The following is an 8388-nucleotide window of genomic DNA, read 5'->3' as shown; positions in this document are numbered from 1 at the left end:
AAAGTCCACCTTACTGCCTGATCTTCTCCCAAACTCTCTTTGGCTGATCTCATTCTCTTCCCGTAGATTCTAAACTAAGAAAGGTGTTATTCAGCTTCCTAGGAAATGAGATTCCCTGGAAGCAAAATGCTAATGGAATGAAGTTCCAGTATATTATTCCCATATAGCATTCCTCCTTCCGTCCCCTTTGAAATAGGGGCCATATTTATACTGCATGAACTTAGCTTTATTAGTAGCATTTTTTAAGTATGACGGATACTTGACTACTTTCCGGATATGCAACATTTGGGACTGAATTTTCCCCTATTTTCTCAACTAATGAAGCCTAATTATGTTTTTCTGCTTTTCCCTTGCCAGAAAAAAAATCTATGCGTATATATTTATACATATCTTTGTAGATAATGTGATGGCAATTTAACCAATCTCTTATACAAGCATTTGGAAAGAGAATCTTCTCTAATACTACTCATTTGAATCCAAACTCTAACTTTTCCATTTTTCCCTCTGATTCTTCAACTCACCCCAGCTGAATACTCCATTATTAAAATACAAACCTAGAAATCATTGTTAATTCTTCATGGAGCAAATATGATATCAATTCATCAATCAATCCATCATATTTTATTGAACACTTACTATGTGCAGAGCACTATACTAAGCACTTGGGAGAGTAAAAGATAAAGATAAACAGACACATCCCCTGCTAGATGGGGAGATACATTAATATAAGTAAATTAATACGGATGTGTACATAAGTGCTTTGGGGCTGAGGGATCGGTGAACAAAAGGAGCCAATCCAAGTGAAAGGTGATGGAGAAGGGAGTGAGGAAAGAAGAAATGGGAGCTTAGTTAGATCAGGCCTCTTGGAGGAGATGTAATTTTAATAATAGCAAATAGAAATTACATTCTTCTTAGTGATCCTAATGAATATGACCAAGGTAGCCTGATAAGGATAGGGAGGTTTTTTTCCTAAATGGCTTCATTTGGTGTATTTTTTCTTCTAATATTGCCCTATTCTACACTGTATTTTATTTTATTTTAATCTCCTAATTGGCTCTGCAGTCAATGTGATGGACAGTTGCTCCCCAAAGGCACTGGTGACTCTGTGCTCTCACCCACCTCCAACTGACTGGACTCTGGAAACAGAACTTGAATGGTACAGCTAAAGATCAACATATTAATGATTCAGACAATCATGATGTCATGGATCTGGGAAGGAGAAAGGGGACACTGAGGTGAGACTAGTTTCATGGGTTAGGAATTTTTCAGGTATATATATATATATATATATATTTTAAGAAGCTTAATTTTTTTTAATTTTTTCATTTAGGGTGAACACAGATTTAAATTTAAATCTAAATTTAAATTTAAATGTTAAGACATGTTCACCAGTTTCAGAAAGAGAGCTGACGAATAGGAAAGTGTAAAATGGGAATATATTTTACCAGAAAGAGGACCCATGAAGCACGGTGTAGTGGATAGAGCATGGGCCTGGGAATCAAAAGGTCATGGATTCTCATCCTGGCTCTGCCAGTTGTTTGCTGTGTTACTTTGGGCAAGTGACTTCACTTTTCTGGTCCTCAGTTACCTCAGCTGTAAAATGAGGATTGAGACTGTGAACCCCATGTGGGACAGGGGCCCTGCCCAACCCAATTTGATTGTCTTCACCACAGGGCTTAGTACAGTGCCTGACATAGTAAGTACTTAACAAATACCACAACTGTTATTATTATTATTATTATTATTAGGAGGGAAAGAGAGGGCATGGAGACTGTTCATTCATTAATTTAACTGCATTTATTGAGTGTTTACTATATGCAGAACATTGTACTAAGCACTTTGGAGAGTACAATGTAAATACAAAATTCACATTCCTTGCCCTCAAGCTTAGAGTGTAGAGGGGGAGACAGATATTAATATGAATATATAAAGTATAGACAATGCTTAATCTCAGGAATACCAGCAGCTCACTCTCGCTCACATGTTCATTTCTTCTTCCTAACTTACCTCGGCTAACACCCTCCATTCCTTCCAAGTTCATCTTCTCACTGTCTCTTGGTCCAGACTCTTTCATCTCTGATCCCTGGTTCATTCCCTTCCTCCTAGCAAGATCAGACTGTGTTTGTTTCCACTGAATGAACAACAGTGGGATCTAATCACATATCTATGTACATAAAACAGGCAACTGTGGTAAAATTGATGTATTATTAGGTGAACTAGAACACATTCTAGTTGAAATGTGTACGTGTGTGTTTTTTCTTAAGGTATTTGTTAAGCACTTACATGTTCCTGGCATTGTACTAAGCACTGGATGTGATTGAATTATTAGAAGCACTTAAATAAAAAATTTATGAACTTGAATTTCAAAATTCATGAGACAAGCTCCTAGAGCCATAATGTATGCAGCCTGATCCCCAAAGTTAAGAAACTTTTATTGAACTAGTAAAGGATGTGTTTCAACTAGAATGACTTGACCCAGATAGTTCAAGGATCAATAAAACACATCATAAAAATTGTCTACCAAATGGTTGATCTTTATGCTGTATTCTGTCTGTTGCATTATCTTAGCTGGCTCAGATAGGTAGCTGGGGTAAAAATGAAGATTATGGTCCATTTAAATGTGCTTTAGTCTCAGTATAATAAATGAAATCCTTCTGGATGCTCTTAACTGTTTGGATGAATTTGAAATTGTGAAAAGTTTTATCCTCCATCGGGAAGAAGGTAAAACAAATAGATTTATTTCCATGCCATTTATGTTTCAAACAAAATCTTTCACACTTTATTCATGCTGGAGCGGAGGCTTCCAAGAGAGAATAGCTTTTAAATTGAAGGTTTTTGCTATGTATTGTGGCTGACCAACACTGGTTTAAATGTGCTACATGTGATTCTAATCTGTGTTTGAAGGAACAATTTCAAAGTCATTAGGTGTTATGTTAAGCACATCTATGTGATAAATCACTATCAGTCATAAATCCCTTCTCTATACCCATATAGATCCTCCTAGTGTCAGCAAAACTATATGGCATACTTTTATTTTCATATCATTTTAAAAAAAATCAAAATCACATTTAACTTAGAAATCTGAAAGATTATGCCAGTTCATGGAGAAGCAGGTTAATTACTGGTTAATCACCCTGGTTATCATTCATTATATCATACAGATTATGAACTTTGAAGATATTTGCAAAATATATAAGCATGTAGAATATTGAGGGATGAAAGTAATGCATTTAATCTGATTGAGAGCACATAAAATGCCATTCAAATGTCCATGTTTGGGAGTCCTTGCATTTAAATATAAACTTTAGTGATATAATGAAAGAGGAGGATAAGGGTAATGGACGAATCATACTTTAGGTTTTCTAATGTTTTAATTTCTATTGTTAATTTCTATAGTTTCAAATGTTTTGTGTTGTAATAGAAGTATATTACCTTTATTTACTCATGCTCTGCACCCAGTTATCATTCAATAAATGCCATCGATTCACCCCCAAAACATCAACTACCATGTCTACCAAGATGACTCCCAAATCTTCCTCACTAGCCCTGAACACACTACTTCTTTTCAATCTCACATTTCTTCCGGCCTTCAGAACATCTCCATTGGAATGTTCCACTGTTACTTGAAGCTTAGCATATCCAAAATATAATTAGTCATCTTCCCTCCTAAATCCTCTCTTTTACTTGTCTTTTCCACCCTTGCTGACACCACCACCATCCTCCCCATCTCACATGCCCACAAATTTTGCATTATCCTTGACTCCTTTCTCTCAACCTGCATATTCAGTCATTCACTATATCCTTTCAGTTCTTTTTTTCACATCTGCATAATCCACCCTTTCTTTTTGACTCAAACTGCCACCATACTGGTCCAAGTAAGTGACTTGGTTGTTGCATCAACATCAGCCTCCTTGAGACATCCCTGCCTTTTTTTTTCTTTTAATTGTATTAAGTGCTATGTGCCAGACACTGTACTATGCACTGAGGTAGATAAAAGAAATCAGGTTGGACACAGTCCACTCCCACATGGGGCTCAAAATCTTATTCCCCATTTTACAGATAATTGAGGCATAATAAAGTTAAATGCCTTTCCCAAGGTCATACAAGTGGTAAAGACAGAATTAAAATCCAGGTCCTTCAGGCTTTCAGTTTCATACTCTATCCACTAATAATAATGTTGGCATTTGTTAAGCATTTACTATGTGTCAAGCACTGTTCTAAGTGCTGGGATAGATACAAGGTAATCAGGTTGTCCCACATGGGGCTCACAGTCTTAATACCCCAATTTACAGATGAGGTAACTGAGGCCCAGAGAAGTCAAAGTCACACAGCTGACAAGTGGCAGAGCCAGGATTAGAACCCATGACCTCTGACTCCCAAGCCTGTGCTCTTTCCACTAAGCCATGCTGCTTCCTTCAGACTCTTCCCTTTCTAGTCTGTACTTCACCCTGTTGTCAGGAGCATTTCACTAAAACTTTGTTTTGCATTCATCACCCTTCTCCTAAAAATCTTCTGATTGCTAACATTCTCCTCCACCTGAAGCTTTAAGACACTCAATCTGCACTCCCCTCCCATTCATCTTTGTACCTTACCCACTACAACACAGCCTGCATACTTTTTTCCCTAAAATCAAATTAGTCACTGTGCCTTGTACTCATCTATTTCACCACTGACCTCTAGCTAATACCCTCCCTAATATCTGAAGTTCCTTCCCCATTAATAACGTATAGGTCACTACTCTTCCCCCTCTTGAAAAGCCTTTGGAAATCACATCTTCTCCTTCTGACTAATCCGTCATATCCCTATCCTATTTCTTTCCTACTACCTCACATATTTTTGAGTCCTCACAAACCTTCTTCCTCCTTACAGGTTATATGTAAATATCTTTGAATTCTGTTGCTTCCTCCTATTTGTAATTTATTTTAATGTCTGTCTCCCCTGCTATAATGTAAACTACTTTAGAAATCATGTCTACTAACTCTATTTTACTCTCCCCAGTATTTTAGTATAGTCCTCTGTGCAGACAGCACTGAATAAATAAAATTGATTGATTGATTGATTGAAGGAACATCATGTTAGTATCCTGTGATATTCTTGTAAAGTGACTTAGCTTGCAGAGAAAAATGGTATGTTTAGGATTATGAAGTACAATTCAATGCAGAAACTGTTTAATCTCAACTCATACTTAGCTTTGTTTTTTATTTTGGGGCCTTTCCTGCTTTTTTTTCTGATTCTTGTTATGCATTAATTCCACACTGAAACACACAAAAATCTAAACAATATAAAATATTATATTTCATAATTAATTGATAATAAAGAAGTAGTGCTTTGAGGATTGCATTTTACTTGGAATGCAATGATCTTTAATTAGTTTTAGAATTTTCAAGGTGAGAGGACAAGAATACAAATCAAAATTTCAGGGAAGAACTGCATTAAATGAAGAATAACTGATTCTGTAGAATGAGGTTAGAAAAAAGATGCACAGATCTTAGGTCAGGGGCTAAATGTTAGTTGGTTGTTTAAAAAAAATTGATACTGGAATTATTCCTAAAATAGTCATGCCATACTCACACCTCTCAGATTTTTATTAGGGTCCTATACAACTGCTGAGCTCTACAATTTGAGAATGAGAGGAGGAACTGGAGAAGATTCAGGGAAGCATACGGCCAAAATGGTGATAAAAAGAATCGAAAATGAGATCTATGAAGAAAGTTTAAAAAAATTGGCTTTAGTCTAAAGAAGACTCAAAACTACCTAAAAATTATGATATTAAGTGCCAAGCACTGAAGTGCTAAGATAGATATAAGATGTTCAGATCAATTGTGGTTTCTAATTATCATTTCTAAAAGTTTATAATATTTTTTGGCTTTTATTTGAGTAAGGTTAACCTACTGCTTTCTAACTCCACTGGATAAAAAAGAGAAAATGAACTTTGATTTTGTCATATGGGAGTTGAGTGAATTTCAGGCAGTAAAGACTATTAAACACCAAATTGGATTGTTGGGAAACTGTGGAATCTGCTTTCCTAGACAGGAAAGAATGGAGGGACTTGGGCATGTATGGAGCAAACAGGAGATGAGAGGGTGAAGATAGCAGTGAAGGAGGGAAGAAGACTATGGACAAGTCTTTTACCAAGTTGAGAGGACAAGTTAGTGGTATACACCGAGTAGTGAATAGGGGGAGACCTCTTGAAAAACAGCAGGAAAGTAGGAGAAAGATAAGGAGAATGTACTTTAAATACTTCAAATATTCAAGATTTCAAACACTCAAGGTTAGAAAGAAGATAAGACAATTGTAGGAAAAATACGGCATAAATACTATAAAGGGGCTGATTTTGCCCACATTTCCAAGATCCTATTGTAACGTTCCGGGAGAAATTTGTCTTCCTTTGCCAAGAGTTTAAAATGTGTCTACCTTCTCTCTTAAATTGTACTCTCCCAAGATCTTAGCACAATGTTCTGCACCAGGTAAGTGCTCATTAAATATGATTGATTGATTGGAGAATCGGAAAAACTCAACTCTCTCTAATCTGCTCTTCTAGTCTTGCTGCTGTTTTTTCTTTGTTCCAAAATCTAAACTGGATTGGCTCTCTCCTGGAAAAAGTTTTCCATATGCTCAGGTCATTTTCTCACTCCTTCATCTATACTTAGGATAAAAAACATGGTTTCATTTAAGTAAAACGTTTTCAGTAAATCTTGTGCATTCCCTATTCCCAAGCAAGTGTCTTAAAATGTCCATATGGTCAAGTTGATAGTGTGTGACTTCTGTAATCAGGTAATCGATCTTTGCATTTGCAGTTTTAAACTTCGAAGGTTTTAATTATCGTTCTGTAAGCCTCTGTTTTTGTATCTCTCTGTGGGTATTCTTTCCAATTTCTAAAATTGATTTAATCTTGACTTTGGCCATCTGATTTCAGAATATGGTTCAGACGTGATTACTGAGGCTGATTACTGGGGTCAGTAAAGTGTGTACAAATAGTTCTTCGTAAACATCTGTTAAAGTCTATTCCTCTGGATTACTCTGAATGTCAGAGTTCTCTAGTTCCTTCATATTCAAAATTAGAGGTGAATCAGCAAAACTGCCCCCATCACTTCTTCAGGAATATAGACTGACTGTTTTCTCAATAACCAAATTCATATTAATGGCTATGCAGTATGCAGTATCCAGGATTCTTTTTGGTAGAGTGGTCTCTGACTTTTAGGTCACTACAGTGAGTTGCATATATGTTATAGCAAGTAAATGTCAGGATATGAAGAACTTTTTTCATTTCTTTTCAAGATTCTTAATATTGAATAATAAATCCTTCTATAAGAAATTCCATTTTTAAATAAACTGAAAGGTATTTTTCTTTAAAGAACTTTAATTAAGTTTTCAATTGTGGAAAATCTTCCCCTTTGCATTTAAGTAAAAATGAAGGTATGAGCACAGATGCAAGCCATTTGGTAAAATACAAGAAACAAATGGCCCTACGACAAGATTATCCTTATGGGGCTAGCTGTTTGCTGAGGGTCAGGTAGCTAGGGAAAATCAGAGCAGAGAATCCAGGTTTCTGGATTTGTGGGAGTCTGTGGGGTTTGTTAATCACACACAAACATATATTCCTTGACACAGTACCATAAAGCAGGGTTTTTGTCTTATACTGTCAGGACACATCTCTCCCAGAATGTCCCAGCTCCATCTGCAATCGTTCTGGTAGTGTATCCATAGAACTTTGTTGGTAAAAATACAGAAGTGGTTTACCATTGCCTCCTTCCATGCAGGAAACTTTTGTCTCCACCCTCAACTCTCTCCCATGCCACTGCTGCCCAGCACAGGTGAATTTTGATTTGTAGCAGTTTGCCTTCCACTTACTAGCCACTGCCCAAGCTAGAAATGGAATGGGTATGCCTCTTCTTGACTCTCCCTCCTGAAGTCGAGAGTGGTAGAGTACTGGAAACTCCCCAGATGTGATTCTGAGAGGGGAAGCAGGGTTTACCTACCCCATTTCACCCACAGTTAAGGTCTAATATCCTGTGGATTGCCTTTCCCCCAGTCAGTGACTGTTATGAGATCCAATATAAAGTATTTACTTTAGATACAGTGATATTTTAGAAGAATATTTTAGGTGGATTATGTGGATTATGTAAGGGAAATAAATCTATTGAAAATGGTTTATTCCACCTTTCCTTCAAGTGCCTATTACTGGAACCTGGAACATGTCTGAAGGTATAACTGTGTGATCTTTTAAGCTATCTGAGCATCTGTAATTAATTTAAATTCCACGAATTTTCATGAACAATTGTCCATTGTCAAGAATCAAACAGGAGATACAATAAACTTTTAGAAAGATGCTTTCTTGAATGAAGGCTGGTTCTTTGTCTCCTCATAAAGAAGGTAATCTGGGCATAT

The 8388-nt window shown here is 36.5% G+C and overlaps 1 non-coding gene across 1 annotated transcript; it reads right to left on the bottom strand.

The window, feature by feature from the left end:
- Window positions 1-7824: 7824 nt before the first annotated feature.
- LOC114816126 lies at window positions 7825-7962 on the bottom strand. Its single transcript, XR_003763912.1, has one exon. It is a non-coding gene; the product is annotated as a small nucleolar RNA SNORA7 (small nucleolar RNA).
- Between the last annotated feature and the right edge of the window lie 426 nt (window positions 7963-8388).

Source organism: Ornithorhynchus anatinus, chromosome 1 (genome assembly GCF_004115215.2).
Source record: "Ornithorhynchus anatinus isolate Pmale09 chromosome 1, mOrnAna1.pri.v4, whole genome shotgun sequence".
Classification (NCBI taxonomy): domain Eukaryota; kingdom Metazoa; phylum Chordata; class Mammalia; order Monotremata; family Ornithorhynchidae; genus Ornithorhynchus; species Ornithorhynchus anatinus.
This window is presented reverse-complemented; position numbering and strand designations above follow the sequence as displayed.